The sequence below is a fragment of the Rhinatrema bivittatum genome, chromosome 5, assembly GCF_901001135.1.
Source record: "Rhinatrema bivittatum chromosome 5, aRhiBiv1.1, whole genome shotgun sequence".
NCBI classification, from domain to species: Eukaryota; Metazoa; Chordata; class Amphibia; order Gymnophiona; family Rhinatrematidae; genus Rhinatrema; species Rhinatrema bivittatum.
Genome location: NC_042619.1, coordinates 222,032,295 through 222,048,466, shown reverse-complemented (window position 1 = coordinate 222,048,466; position 16,172 = coordinate 222,032,295). Strand labels below are relative to the sequence as shown.

The window sequence follows — 16,172 nt, the reverse complement described above, 5'->3', positions numbered from 1 at the left end:
TATGCATAATCATTGTGGATATCCTGAAAACTTGACTGCTTAGGTGTGTGACAGGGCTTTACCAGTCACTAACATTTGCTCTCAAGTATTTTTTTCAGCAATGGGCATTGGGAGGGTTTTTTTTTGATATTTGAGATTCCTCAACTTGCCATAACATCAACTCTTTCAGGGAAAGTTTTCAGTGGGATATAAAATTCCCTGTAGTATCCTCAGTTTTCAGTGGGCTGGAGAGTACAGATCATCCCTGGATCTCAAGTTAAGTGGGAAGGCGACTGAAGGAGGAGTAGGAGTTTGGCTGTTGGATCCTTTCCTCATCTCTGGGTGTTGTGACCGTCGATCTTCGACGGCTTTGCTCTACCTACCTCTCACTATTTGCGACTCCTCCCGCTCACCTCGGACTACTGGTTGCCATGGCATCTGTTTGCCGTCCTCTCTGGCGTCCCCGGACCGGCTTTAGTGCTGTCTCCCACCATGCTCCTCCAAGGTACCTTAGGGCGCGAACCTCAGGGGCGTCCCCCTGATATGACGTCACGCTGCCCTGATATTTAAGCCTACAGTATTTGCTAGCTCATCGAGTTAGCAACGGAAACTCTACGGATGGGATTCGCTCTCTGTACTGAAGCTGCTCTGCCACTCCAGCGCTATCTGGAACTCTTACACCCTTCGGGGGTGCTAACGGGGTACCCGCTCCTCGGGGGCCTCTTCTGCTTCTTTCAGGTGCTATCAGGAAACCGGTACTCGCTCCTTGAGGGCCCATGTTCCCTGAGTCACTGCCTGCATCTTCAAACCTTACTACTTGGAAAACTTCACTAACAGTTTCCATCTGTGAGCACAACTACCATCTATTCCACTGCACTGCTTCACTGGAGCCAGGTATTCACTCCTCGAGGGCCTGCCCTCTGTTCCAGTGCCAGACCTCTCGCCTAGTAGAATCTCTGTTACTGATGCGTGAGTACAATACAACTGAGTCTCTCTGCTCTAAGGGATCAGGTACTCGCTCCTCGAGGGCCTGCTCTCCCTGTCTCGGAGCTTCTTCTAATTCTACCTGGGACTCTGAATGTTTCTCATTGTGTACTCATAACTCTCAGTCTCTTTCCACTACAGCACAGCCTAGCAGAGGATTCGCTGTTCCAGCATTCTGTGGGAGACCTGCCCAGCCAGGCTCAACATCCACTACTCACTACTGCCACTTCTGGTGGTTTTCAAAACTGTTTAATAAAAGATTCAAATCTGTGTTTGTGTGTCCGGAGTTTAGCCTGACACTGTGGTCCCTCAAGGGGCTGCCCCCCATGGGCGTGGTCAGCTGCCACAGTGTCCAAGGATCCGCCCAAACATCAATAACCATAACACTGGGGGTCTTGATCAACTGCTGAGATTATGGAGCATAGGGAAGAGAGATCTTTGGAAGAAGATTGACTCGGTCTTGAGGGAAAGGTGTTTCCCCAGAATCCTGAAAGGCTGGAATCAGAGAGACTTGACTGCATGACTGGAGACGCAAGGATGAGAAGAATTTTGGGACTCCTGACCAAAGAATTCAAGAGAGCAGCGGTTTTGGAAAGTTGGATTACAGTTTGAGAATTTTTGACCAGTTGGATTTGAGATTTTTGAGCATGGGAATCTTTTTCCAATTTTTGACCAGTGCATGCTGGATCTACTCTCCAGTTGCCCTACCCTTCAAGGGGAGGGGTTCTTATCATGTATGGTGGTGCAGGAGAAGGGAGATCTGTAAGGAGTTCGGGAACAACAAGGAAACTATAATTTTCATCACTTTCATATTTTCTATGCTATTCTTAATTTTTTTCAGTTCTGGCCAGGATACTCATTTTCAAATTAAAGTAAACTGTTACTTTGACCACTACCCTGGATTCTGTTGGTTATTTTTTCAAGTACCTTTTGTGCTATGGCTGGACAGTGGGCCCTTTTGCTAATTCTTACTTCCTTGCTCCTATTCTGGGCTCTTGCACATTTGGTGGGTATCCTCCAGCTGGAGTATGAATTTGGGAACTCACGATAACATTTCCCCCCCCCCCCCCCCCCCACCAACCGGACTTGAATTCTGGAACTCGTAGCATCCCTGGATGAGGTAAACAGCACAAACAAGGGAAGAGCTACAGGTGTGCCCTGAGGACTGGATTGGGAAGCATTGCTCTAATATGCAGGTGCTGTCAAGCTATTGCGGTACCCAGATTGCCCTTGTTACGATGCTGCTTGTGGGCCCCAACTGCGAGCAGCCTCTCACCTCCCACCAGCCACCGCCACCGTCCTCCCTCATGACCCAGAGGCTACGGCCGCTGCCGTCGTTCTTGTGGCGTAGCACTGCTGCGCTTTCCTCTCCACAGCAGGCAGAGCTGCCGCTGACGTTGCCTTCTTTCGCAGCATGGAGCCACCATCATGCTGCTTCTCCTAGCGGCTCGAGGCTGCCATCGCCGCTGGTCTCCCCGCAGCCTGGGAGCCACCATCGTTCCTGCCTTGCCCTGCGGCAGGAGTGCCACCTTCAGCCTTTCTTCATGGCAAGGATGCTGCCGCCGCTGTTTCCTGGCCCCAGCTTCTCTTAGGCGTGCAGCCGCGTCTCGTCACAGTATTTAAAGGGCCCGTGGTGGGAAAATCCTCGCGGCCCCATCTGATGACATCATTTGTTGATGCATCTTCAGCCCTATAAAAGGGCTCTTCACCAGTCCCTCGCTGCCTTTGCAAGGAGCCTGCTTGCTCCTGGATTCCTGGTTTCCAGCTCTTTGTTCCAGGAGGCTTCTGAGGTCCATCGTCACTTCTTCAAGGTCCTTTGTTCTCCGTAGGAGCAACCTTGTCTTCATCCTTTGTTCCTGGTCTCTTGACAGATCCTGCATCCCCTGTCTATCTCATGTCCTGATTTTCTTTGGTTCCTGTCTTCGGATGTTCCAGTCTTCTCCGGTTCCTGTCTTTAGATGTTCCAGCATCTTCAGTTCTTGTCTTCAGATGTTCCAGTCTTCTTCGGTCCCTGTCTTCGGATGTCCCAGTCACTTCGGTTCCTGTGTTCAGTTGTTCCTGATCCTCTAATTCCTGGTTCTGGGTATCCCAGCCTTGTCTCATGCGCTGGATTTCACCTCCAGATGACCATCCTGAGTTAAGCCTGAATCCGTGTCTGAATCTGAGTCTGAGTCCTCTTCCTGGTCATTGGAGCCTGTTCCGGTCTGGATCTTTTCAAGCCCTGCCCAGACTCCCTTAATCTTCCTGAGCTTCAGTCCTGTGCTCATCCCACTCTCCGCGTGGTCCGCAAACAGCCTCTTCAGGTTGCATAGGGTCCGCAGTGGGACAGCGAGGTCCGCAACCAGCCCATGGGAGGCTGTGTAGGGCACACTGAGGGCCAGTGCCTGCCTGAGTCTCCAAGTACCTTGTCTTGTTCCAGTCTCCAAGTGCCTTGTCTCGTCCTTGTTCCAGAGTCATCGCCTGTCCTCGACCACTGTCCATCCTGTCACACCTGCCATTCCCAGGAGGTGGGTCCAAAAGGGCTATCGAGAGGCCAGAGGGCTACTCCAGAGAACAGCATTGCATTGCTGGGTCTCTTCTGGTGCGTTCGGGTTCGGCAGAGGTCAGAGTGCTCCGAGTCTTCAGCCTGTCTGCCCGTGCTCGGATACGTCTCGCCTGCCTCGGCACTTCTCCGGAGCCCTCCTCCAGGGCCGGGCCGTGGCCCAAGGGCACACTCTCTCTCCTGAATAGGGACCGTTCCCTAGCGCTCCCAACAGTCCTTAGTAAGGAATCTCTTTGTTCAGTCTAGCAATCCGCATGGGCTGTCTCTAAAGTATTATTTAGCCCTGAGATAACAGTTTACTGTTTCTCTCAGGGTTTTACAGTCAGCTCAGGCTCAACTGTGCAGCACCAGTTTAGCTCCTTGCATTAAAAAAACAAAAACAAAAACCCAGAGTTTTCATCCCTCCTCTCCATTTCCTGCAGACCCTTTCTCTACGCATAGCCTAGCCCCAGACTCCTGTAAAAAAAAAAAAAGCTTCCTGTAAGCTGAGTTATTCGGGACACACTGAGAAGGAGCATGTGCAAGCTTTTCTTCTTCTGACACTTTTGGGATTTAAAAAGGCTAAAGATATTTTTTTTACCTATTTCCTTATACTTCTAGACTGCCTTCCCAGTCCAAAGTTCATCCAAGGTGGTTAACAAAATTGACATAAACATTGTATCAAAAAAAAGTCATAAAACACAAAACAGGAATGTTGGTATAATGGCAAGGTGCCAACTCTAAGAATATCAGCTTCCAGCTTCATACACAAAGGCTTGCCCGGCCCTTTTAATTAGGAGCAGCAGGTTTTACGGCAGACCTCAGCAGCGCATTCGGAACACATATTCCACCTTTCAGCAGAACCAATAGCCCAGGCTTATAAAGAGAAACAAACACATTTCACTGAATTCATGACATGATATGCAAAGTATGGGATCTGGTTAGTAATCAGTGAGGGCTTGCCATCAAGAAAAGAGAGAATCTTTCTACTCTCTTGCTGGAATTAAAAATGATCTGTCTTTATTGCACTTGTTTTCTAAAAAAGAAAACAAAAACTTGCTTATATATTCATCTTGTCTGTCTGTGTACAAATGATCTCCTGACCTACTCCACCTACAGCAACCAAATTTTCAGATTGGGTATATCTGTATCAAAGCTAGAAACAAAAATACTCTTTTCTAATAAAATTTATGGATCGCCGTATCTCAGAAAAAGATATAGTTGCGATGGAGAAGGTACAGAGAAGGTATAGAGAAGGGCAACCAAAATGATAAAGGGGATGGAACAGCTCCCCTATGAGGAAAGGCTGAAGAGATTAGGGCTGTTCAGCTTGGAGAAGAGACGGCTTAGGGGGGATATGATAGAGGTCTTTAAGATCATGAGAGGTCTTGAACGAGTAGATGTGAATCGGTTATTTACACTTTCGAATAATAGAAGGGCTAGGGGGCATTCCATGAAGTTAGCAAGTAGCACATTTAAGACTAATCGGAGAAAATTCTTTTTCACTCAACGTACAATAAAGCTCTGGAATTTGTTGCCAGAGGATGTGGTTAGTGCAGTTATTTATTTATTTATTTATTTGCTTTTTTATACCGACATTCAATTCAAAATATCACACCGGTTTACATTGAAACAAATTGTCAACAAATATTATTGAAGACCTAATACAGTATAACAGTTGAAAAACAGCATGTGGAATAAGGAAAAAACAAAAAAACCAACTAATATTTATCAATAAATTAAACATAGAGCTATATAAGATAATAAGCTAACATTATGAAACCAAAATTCAGTATCTCATCGATAATAAAAGGAACAAAACCGTGTATAAGGGGAAGAAATCTATCGAGTTTATTGGGGGAAAGCTTTGATAAAAAGCCATGTTTTAAGGTTTTTTCTAAAGGTGGATGTGGAGGGTTCAGTCCTTAGTGGTGGTGGAAGTGAGTTCCATAGAGTAGGACCAATTATAGAGGGGGCTCGATTTATAGTAGCTGTTTTGAGCATTTGTTTGCTGTAGGGAATAGAGAGTAAACCAGTGTCTGTAGAACGAAGATTTCTAGTAGAAATACAATGATAAAGTGGTTTTTGTAACCAAGATGAGTCATCATCGTACAATGCTTTATGAATAAGCATAAGTATCTAATATTGTGATCTAAAAGTGATGGGAAGCCAATGTAATTGGTGCAAAATTGGAGAGATGTGTTCAAATCTTCTGCAATTTGATAGGGATCTAGTGGCAGCATTTTGAAGCAGTTGAAGTGGCTTAATTGTGGAAGCAGGCAATCCTGTTAAGATGGAGTTGCAATAGTCTAATTTTGCAAAAATTAAGTCTTGTAGTACTGTTCTAAAGTCAGGAGGATGTAGTAACGGTTTCAATTTTCTTAGAACTTGAAGTTTATAGAAACCTTCTTTAATTAGATTTTTGATGTGGGCTTTGAAATTAAGTTCTTTATCTAAGGTAATTCCAAGGTCCTTAACTGATGGGATAATCTATAATTCGAGAGTACTGATGGATCTATAGGTGGAGGCGTTAACTTTTTGGAGAGAAGAAGAAACTCTGTTTTGTTATGATTGAGTGAAAGTGCCATTTGAGATAAGATATTATTGATATCATAGAGATATAGTTCCCATTGTGACAATGTACTGTGGATGTTGTCTTTGATGGGTAACAAAATTTGTACATCATCCGCATAAAGGAAATATGAGAGTCCTAATTTATTTAGATAGTGACATAATGGAAGCATGTAAATGTTGAAAAGGGTGGGAGAAAGGGATGAACCTTGAGGGATGCCTAGTGGGAGAGGAGAGAGATCCGAAGTATTGTTATTGTATGATACTTTGAAGGAGCGATAAGATAGAAAAGACTGAAACCATTTCAGAACATTACCATTTATACCAATCTCAACTAATCTATGGAGTAGTAACTTATGGTCGACTGAGTCAAAAGCCGCAGAGATGTCTAAAAGAATCAAGATAAAGGAGATTCCCTTATCGAAACCATGAAGAATATTATCCACCAGAGTAGCTAAAAGTGTTTCAGTGCTATGTCCTTTAGTTAGTGTAGCTGGGTTCAAAAAAGGTTTGGATAAGTTCTTGGAGAAGTCCATTAACTGCTATCAATCAAGTTTACTTAGGGAATAGCCACTGCTCATAATTGCATCAGTAGCATGGGTTCTTCTTAGTGTTTGGGTAATTGCCAGGTTCTTGTGGCCTGGTTTGGCCTCTGTTGGACATAGGATGCTGGGCTTGATGGACCCTTCGTCTGACCCAGCATGGCAATTTCTTATGTTCTTATATGAAAACAATCTTTGCATACAACAGAGTTTCTCAGCACACTCAACATCAGTGAAATTCCTCTATATAAATTAGTTGAAAAACCGTGATCCCTGTATAGTGAAACTTAGAATGTCTTGATCACAAAGATTCTACAGAATCTGTCACATTAGCTCTGGACTGGGACTATGTCCCAGTACTGGGGCTGACTCTGGGGAGGGGAGTGCAGGGCCTGAGGAAATTCAGCCTTAGCAGGACCTCCCTCCGGACCCCCCCCCCCCCCCAATGAGATATTGGAGACCTCCTCAGGTACCCTTGAGATGAAAGAGCGGAGGGTGGGAGCGCATTGTAACTTCTGCTGCTGCAGCACCTGCCCCACTGGCACTCCCAAGCAACGGGAAGTGATACTAGATATGGGGGGAAGGGGGAGACCATGGGTCCCTTAAAAGTTCAGATCTTCCCTCTCTTTAGGACGGCCCTGCCTCGGGAATGGATTTAAACCTACTTATAATGTTTTTTTGGCTTTTTTTTAATTGTTCTGCAATTCTTTTATTAGGTTTCAGCTGCACACATTTTTGCTTTTTTCTATGCTTGCATGATTGGGGGTCCAGAAGGCTGAAAGGTCACAGGAATGACCCAGGGCTTGCTGAGACCTGCCTTTACATGACACCAAACACCAAATCAGGAAAACACAGATATGCACCCTGTACTCAGTAAACCATGCAAATTATCCTTAGCACACGATGTACTCTACAGCCAATTCAAACTGGTGCAGAAAAACGAGAATTACCTCCAAAGGCCACTCTCTACATACATGTAGGGTTGTGTGTTTGACACGAATCATCATGCGTAAAGTTTCAAACTTGGACACAATAGTCTGAAAAAGATGGAAATGAGCTCAGTTCTCAAACTACATAAAAACATCAGCAATCAATCAGCAACTCAGAAACAAGGTGCCAGTCCTCACTCTGTCAACTAAACAACCTCACTTCCAAGCAAAGAGGGTGCTATTATAACCAGTGACAGCTAGGCCTGCCTGGTGGCTCATGTGGAGAGTCCCTGGTCAATTCCTGGATTGAGTGTTCCACAACCCTGGTTGGCTACGACTGAGAATGCTGCAGAAGCAGTGTTCACAGCCCCTGAGTGGTGGGGTGTGGAGGGTTGGGGCAGAAGTCATATCATCTTTAAGGGTGACACCTAGTTGCCAGATTTAGAACCCATGATGCAGGGTTCTAAAAGGAGACCTGGTGCATGACTCCTGACCTCAGGACCATTGCTGGAATGAGCAGACCAGTAACAGAGAGGGTCTACTAAAATAGGGGAAAGAGCCCCAGGAAATTGTGAAAGAAGGCTCGTGATGCTAGAATCCCAGCAGTGGCTCTGACTGAGCTGGAAGAGGGTCAAGAAAAGAAGAATTACTGGAAAGAGAAAAAAGAAAAGTGAACAGTTTGCAATCTAAGCAGCCAGACACAGGATGCATATGAAAAAGCTAGCCAGCTCCGCAGGAACATACAACAAACATAAGAAAGTTACATTCCTAATGACATTGCTCTTGTTCTCTTTAGAATTCACTGCAAGTAGATACTGATTATTTTTGTTAATGGTAGGCTGTGAAAAATAAAACCGAGATACCTAATATATTATCACTACTTTTTCCTTGCATACTGGAACCCTTTGGCACGTTCACCTGTAAAGTCAACACTAAAGGATTGGAGAGAGTGGAGCGGGATTGTGTTAAAGGATCCAGTGATTCAACCCAGCCTAGAATAAATATGTCTGAGGATTTCTACCTCATCATTCCCTTCCACTGCATAATGAATAACTGCTATATTTAACTTTCCATTGTGGCACAGATCATTAACTGCTAATCAGCCAGGGCCTGAGAAATCCCTGAACAATCTCCAACGTTTCCAAAATGCAGTAAAGAAACAGCATTCCATTTGTGCCGTGACGTGGAATGGTAACAGGTCCCTGAGGTCTCCAGATGCAGTGGAAGCAAGCGGCAAGCTCAATCACCTTTTTGTTTGTTTGTAGATACTTTTTATGGGATGTACTGTATGCCTACGTTTCGTAGAGCTGCAGGCGGAACCGGTTTGTAGGGCATGGTGTGGGACGTTCATAGTTTATCAACCAAGTCAAGCCTGAGCAATTGAAACAAAAGTGACCAGAGTTCAGCGTCAGGGAGGCTGTGAGAGGAGATTCAGACACAGAGTGAAGGCAATGGATTATACAACTGCTGTGGCTAGAAAGGAATAGGGTATCAAGGGAAAGCACCTGTCAGAAGACCTGTCTTGCTGTGCTATCAGAGAGAGCTAACTCTTGTTCTGGTTTTAGAAAACTGAGGCATCCCACTAAGGGATTACCACGCTCTCCACCTGGGAATTTTTAGAGTTCAGTCCATGCCTGCATCTGACCCAGGGCACATCTAGGAGCTGAGGAAGCCATAAGTCCCCCAATGCTTCCCAGGTCTTCTCCTTGGGGGAGGGGGAGGGGCAGGGAGAGAAAAGCCTTTCAATGCCCTTAAACTTATGAGATGTCTTCTGGTACTACTCAGTATAAAAAAAAACACAAGCACAAAAGAAACCAATTTACTGGGGTACTTAATGCAAATGAAAAACTTGGCAGATGGCACTACAATTCATACAGAAATCAAAATCCAAACAGTCAAAAATTACACAGTCCCAGAACCCCTATGCACTAGGGAGTCCCTCCCTCCAATCTCTCTCACGAATCTGAGATGTTCCCTGTAGTGGTACCCGAAGTGCCGCTGCATCTGTGTGCCATTTTTCTGATCAGGTTTGAGTAGATTGGAGTAACTCATTGAATTTCTTCAAGATGATATAAAACTCTATGAGGTGGGTGGTATTGGTTTTGAGTGCACAACTGAGATTTGAGATGCTCACTAAAGTGATTGATTATTTTTTGTTAAAGGGATATCCCTGAGGCAGCTGATCCATATACTCCTGTTCTTGAAAGTTAAGTGTTGAATTAGACATTTTTTGAAAGCCAAACATTTAATTTTAGTTATATTTTCATGATGATTGTTAGAAATGTTTGTATCACAAATCACTTTTTCCAACAGGAGGTTTTTATGGCTCATGATTATATCTGAACACAACAAGCATAAAAGATTTACACTGAGTCATATGAAGTCTTTTCCTCCTTAATTCACTCACTTCTAGATATTTAAAATGGTGGTTGGGCTTATACACTGTTTGTTCTCAAGAGGCTGGAAGCATAGGTGTCACCTCAGGGTGGTAAGTGCCACCTCAAAAGTATGGCTTGCCACCCAAGTTTCAGACAGGATTGCTACTTGCCCACACTGCCAATGCATGCACCTCTTCTGTCCCTCCTGCAGTGCATCATCTGACACAAGAGGACAGAAGAGGATCCAGCCCATGGCAGTCAAAAACTAGGCCTGATGGGACCACTGTGGACCTTATTCCATGGCAGCCAAAGACTAGGCTTGGCAGGGCCATCACAGACCTTATCCTGTGGCAGGAAAAGAAGAGGACTGGCAGGGCCAGTTGAAAAGGCCTAGAAGAGAGGGGGAGAACTTGATTGTGTGTGTGTGTGTGTGTGTGTGTGTGCGCGCATGCATGTGAGGGAGAGAGAACTACTGAGTGTGAAGGAGCTTATGTGTGTGTGTGTGTGAGAGGGGGAGAGAGCCACTAAGAGCATGTGTGCATGAGAATGAACATGTGTGAGAATGTGTATATGAAACAGAGAGAGAGAAGATAAAGTTTATGCATCTTACCCTTGCCCCCCCACCCACCCCCAAATAATTGAAGGCAATTTCATGGTGACTAGAAATCAAAAGTTCCCAGGTATGGAGACAGGAGAATGTTTTTACTCATATTACTTTTATTTATTGGATGTTATTTGATGTAGCTGTTTGGAAATATTTTATTGGTGTTTGGTAAAATATTTTATGAGTTTTTAATTATTGGATGTTATTCTGTTTATCAGACATTTTGATATATTTATTCTTTTTATTAGTATGGTTGATGTTTTATATTTCTTGATTTTGTTGTTTGATGTTTTATGAAGAATGGTGATGTTTCTGTTTTTCCATTGTTGCACTGCATACAGAATCTGGCTTATTGTGGTTTCAAGTTCAATTTTGTCTTCACATTTCTATTTATAATTTATGGTCTGTTTATTCTATTTGGCGAGGGTCTATCTGTGTTTTGCATGTGCGACTGAGGTGAAGTACTTTGCTAGCTTCTGGTTTCTGTGGAGGGATCTGTATTGATCTAACTTGTTCTAGTTTCCTAATAGGAAGTGTATTGGTGTTTTAGGGTCTGGTACAATATTTCCAGTGCTGTCTCTTCATAGATTGGGTTGTTACTGTTTTGAGTCCTTGGAATTAATGCTATTACAGTATGACAGGATTCTATATAGATTCTAAGTTTATTTTTATTACAGCTTTGTGAAATTTCACAAAATGTCTGGCAATGGAAGGTGTTTGTGCTGCTGTGCTGAAGTGAAAACAGAATCTGAGGGTTTTTTGTATGGTGTATTGTAAGGGTCAACTTCCAAGGTCCATTGTGGGGATTTTCTGTGGAAACGGATTGTGTTACAGAACTGGAGGTGCAGAATTTGTGTTGAGATTCTGTCCCTTCCTATATAGACTTTACTTTCATATACATATAGAAAAATTGGTTGAATAAGGCTATCAAATAATTTTAATAGTTGTTTTACAGAGAGGTTGAAACTGGCTTTTTTTTTTTTTTATTGCACAGAAAGACCTTGGGACTTTTTCTTATTGTATCTTTTAATGCCAATTTAATAAAAGGGGAATGTATTGTGTGTAAATTTCACTTTGGCTTGCCCTCGTCTACCCCAAATACTTCTGTTGGCTGAAATATGGAGGATCTTTAGCAGATGCTTATCACAGCAACAATAAGTACCTCCAGAGTAGCCAATGTACAGAGCTGATGTAGAACGAAGGCTGTAAACTTGCTGGGTACAAGGGAAGTTGGGAACCAAAATTGCCAGTAAGTTGCACCTAACATAAGGGCCACAGGACTCCCAGCATGCACAGGACTGAGCGATTAAGAAGCTGTCCCTACTGTGAGGTTTTCCTATAAATAGCCATGCTACCTAACCTCTGCTTCAAGCCTTCTCTTTGTCAACTGAAAGCTTGCCATATGGACCAACCTAAAAAGATATTGTAGATGACATTTGAAGACAAGAGCTCTGAGGCTGGAAGGCTCTGGTACTGCAACATCTTTCCATGTTGGTGCAGCATCCTAAGGTTCCAGTGATTAACAGTAGGGATGTGATTCAGCCGAACCTTTCGGTTTGGCCTTCATTATCGGCCCGCCGCGAGAAATTTCATTTTCCTGTGGTTCGGGCCGATTTTAAAGCCCGAAACCCACCCCAACCCTTCAGATTTTATGAATTCCAATGGGGGTTGTAAAAAAAAAAACAAAAAACCCCAAACCCACCCCAACCCTTCAAATTTAATTAATTGCAACCCCCACCCTCCCGACCCCCCCCCCCCAAGATGTACCAAAAGTCCCTGATGGTCCAGCGAGGTCCCGGGAGCGATCTCCCCCTCTCAGGCCGTCAGCTGCCACTAATCAAAATGGTGCTGAAGGCCATTTGCCCTTACCGTGTGACAGGAGCTATAGGTGCCATTGGCCGGCCTCTGTCACATGGTAGGAGCAATGGACGGCCGGCGCCATCTTAAAAAATGGCGCGGGCCATCCATTGCTCCTACCATGTGACAGGGGCTGACCAATGTCACCGATAGCCCCTGTTACATGGTAAGGGCAAAGGGCCAATGGCGCCATTTTGATTAGTGGCAGCCGATGGCCCAAGAGGGGGAGATCGCTCCCGGGACCCCACTGGACCACCATGGACTTTTGGTACATCTTGTGAGGGGGGTCGGGAGGGTGGAGGGGTTGCAATTAATTAAATTTGAAGGGTTGGGATGGGTTTGGGGTTTTTTGTTTTGCAATTAAAAAACATTTTGTGGATTTTATCGTTTCATCGCCCCCCCCCCCCCCCCCCGAAATGCAACAAAATAGGAAATATCATCTCTATTTCCTATTTCGTTGCAAACAAATGCACATCCCTAGTTAACAGGACCAATACAGCTACAAGAACTGAACACTAAATAATAGGGATATGCATTTGTTTAAAACAAAACTGCAAAACATGATGAATAAGGCTAATTCATGTCATTTGGGGGACCTCAAACAGAACTGGGGCCCCCCAAATGAAACAAATCTTATTCATTCATTTCATTTTAAATTAATGCATCGGGCTTAATGCTGGGGCTTTGCCTAGGGCCCGAGCGTGATGCCAGGGCCTCGTGGAGGCATGGATTGATGCCAGGGCCTTGGCCAAGACCCCTGAAAGTTAAAAAAAAAATAACTTACCTGATCTGTCGGGTATCCAACAAAGTCCAGGTCCTGATGCCAGGGCCTTGGCCAGGAACCAGGCATGAGGCCGTAACCTGACCTGAAGGCTGAGTCCCAGTGCCTTGGCCTAAGCTGGAACCCAGGATCAATGCCACGACCCGACCGGGAGGACAGATTCTGGCACTAGAGCCTCAGCCTGGACCCAGGCCCAACACTGTAACCCAACCTGGAGGCCGAGTACTGATGCCTGGGACTCAGCCTAGGCCAGAACCCAAGCCCAGGCCCAACGCCATGACCCAACCTGGAGGCAAGTCAGATGCTGGGGCCTAGGCCCAGACCTGACACAAAGGCCTCAGCCAGAAGGCTGGATCCCAACATCTGGGCTTTAGCCCAGGATCAGGCCCAGGCCTGGGAGATCCTCTTCGGATCCTCTTCTTTTTTCAGCTCTTCAATACCAAATGACAGAGTCCACTGGGGTTACGCTGAAGTTAATTATGAGGCTGGGGGAATCCTGGCCCCAGCATTTTCCCAGGAAGGTGGGAAAGAGGATTTGATTTCATTTTTTGGCCATTTTGGGGTTATTTTTTTTATTGCTTGATTTGGTTTTTTTCACACAAATGAAACAAATCAAGCAATCCACGAACCAAAATTCATGGGAAAAAAAAGCCTCCTGAAAACGAACCGAATGTGAATTATTTTTCCCCTGCATATCCGTACTAAAGAATGATGAGGGATAAGGAGTGCTTCTAACATAGGGCCCTGGAGCGCTCTCAGCAGCTCTGTACCCAGCGCTGATTCTTTTCTGCAAAATACAGTTATTTCCTGCTATCTCTTTCACTCTGACACAGAGCCTGTGTCAATTTTCTGGTCTGAAAGGGGAAAGTGAGAACAAAATCAAGGGAAACAAAAAATCTGGGGTGGAGGTAGAGTTCATCCTTATCAGTGGGATCTTGTAAATATTACTTGTATTTCTGGAGATCCTGTCGTAAGTGAACTAGTTAGTGACTCAGATTGTGCTGGTGAGGGAAACCTTGCATTTCTTTCACACTGCATAATCAGCATAGCTTCTTGAGACAAGGATCCATACTTGGCTTGCCCATCTCACACTATGCAGTTCACTGTGGTCATTACCTATGTCTTAGCACAAATCTCCTTTCACCAGCTAATGTTCGCATGAGATCTCTGCTGTCTTAAAGCTTTTCTTCAACAGACTTGAAGTGCTCCACTATTTGGCATAACTCTGTCAAGACATTGCAATAACTTCTCCAGCCAGTGAAACCGAGAACTGACTGCAAACCCCTGTAAAATAACTAATTTATTTCTTTTGTATTCTGGCTTCTTCGTCACATTTTCTTCACTCTCACCCCCCATGCACTTAGCGCTCTGGTGAGTTACAAAACACAAACCTTGGCACAAACTCTAGTGACCAGCTGGCCAGCTCCACTAAGGCTTATTCCAGGCTTGTAAATTGTATACTCCCCTTCCTAACAGAGTACTGTAGGTCAAAATAATTTAACTCATTCTTCTTCTAACTTTACACAATGCCCATGGTGCTGTTCTCAGGCTTTCTGTTCAACAGCATATTACAAAAAAGTTGGAAGCTGAAACGATGAGGGTGAAACTAACACAAACTGCTCAGGGGGAGAGATTTAGAACTTCCTAACTGTAAGGGTCATAAAACACAGGCGCACATGCGCTAGGGAGGAACATCTGTCATTAGAAGTATCTAAGAGCAGGTTAGACACACATCTGTATGGGACCAATTTATAGGTATGGTAGATTCTGCCTGGAAGTAGAGGGGATGGAATAGATCAGTGGTTCTCAAACCCAGTCTTCAGGACCCACAACCAGGCTTGGGTTTCAGGATATCTACAATGAATATGCTTGAGATATAACTGCATACAGCAGAGGCAATGCATACATCTGTCTTGTGCATATTCATTGTGGATGTTCTGAAACCAAACTTGGTTGTAGGTCTCAAAGACTACATTTGAAAACCACTGGACTAGAGAACTCGGGTCACTTCCAGATCCAGTGAGTTCTGAACATTATTAAGATTTTACGAAATAAATAAATAAATTAAATTAAACCAAGGAAATTAGATCTTATTTTTACTTATAACGCAGAGATGGGGCAGAGTGGAGAATGGATAGAAAGAGCTAAGAAAACTGAAAGAGGACAAAGCCATGGGGCCTGATGAGGTTCACCCCAGAATACTGAGGGAACTCAGAGATAATGTTGGTGGGTCCACTGTGTGACCTGTTCAATAGATCTTTGGAAAAGGGTGTGGTGCCTAGTGACTGGAGAAGAGCGGCGGTGGTCCCACTTCACAAGAGTGGGAGCAGAGAAGAGGCTGGAAACTACAAGCCAGTTAGCATCACCTCAGTGGTGGGAAAATTAATGGAGACTCTGGTGAAGAAAAGGATAGTGAACTATCTACAATCCGGTGGATTGCTCGATCAGAAGCAGCATGGATTCACCAGGGGAAGGTCATGTCTGATGAATCTAATTGATTTCTTTGATGGGGTGACTAGAGATATGGATCAGGGAAGTGCGCTCGATGTAATCTATTTGGATTTTAGTAAAGCTTTTGATACAGTCCCACACAGAAGACTCATCAACAAAATGAGAAGCTTGGGAGTCAGCTCCAAGGTGTTGGCATGGATTACAAACTGGTTGATGGATAGAAGACAACGGGTGATGGTAAATAGAATCTACTCTGAAGAGAGAATGGTGTTAAGTGGAGTGCCACAGGGATTGGTGTTGGGACCGGTTCTGTTCAACATCTTCGTGAGCGACATTGCGGAAGAGATAGAAGGTAAAGTTTGTCTATTTGCGGATGATACTAAGATCTACAACAAAGTGGACACGCCGGAAGGAGTACAGAGAATGAGACGGGATTTAAGGAAGCTGGAAGAGTGGTTGAACATATGGCAGCTGGGATTCAATGCCAAGAAATGCAGAGTCATGCATCTGGGGCATAGTAATTCAAAAGAACTATATGCGTTGGGGGGTGAAGGGTTGATGTGCATGAAGCAGGA

The 16,172-nt window shown here is 44.6% G+C and overlaps 1 long non-coding RNA gene across 1 annotated transcript in view; it reads right to left on the bottom strand.

Moving 5' to 3' along the window:
* LOC115091559 overlaps positions 1-16,172 on the bottom strand; it is a 30,482-nt gene that overhangs the window by 13,056 nt on the left and 1,254 nt on the right. The window contains exon 2 of the long non-coding RNA XR_003856770.1: positions 7,548-7,634. This is a non-coding gene — a long non-coding RNA (uncharacterized LOC115091559). The remainder of the gene's footprint in view (positions 1-7,547; positions 7,635-16,172) is intronic.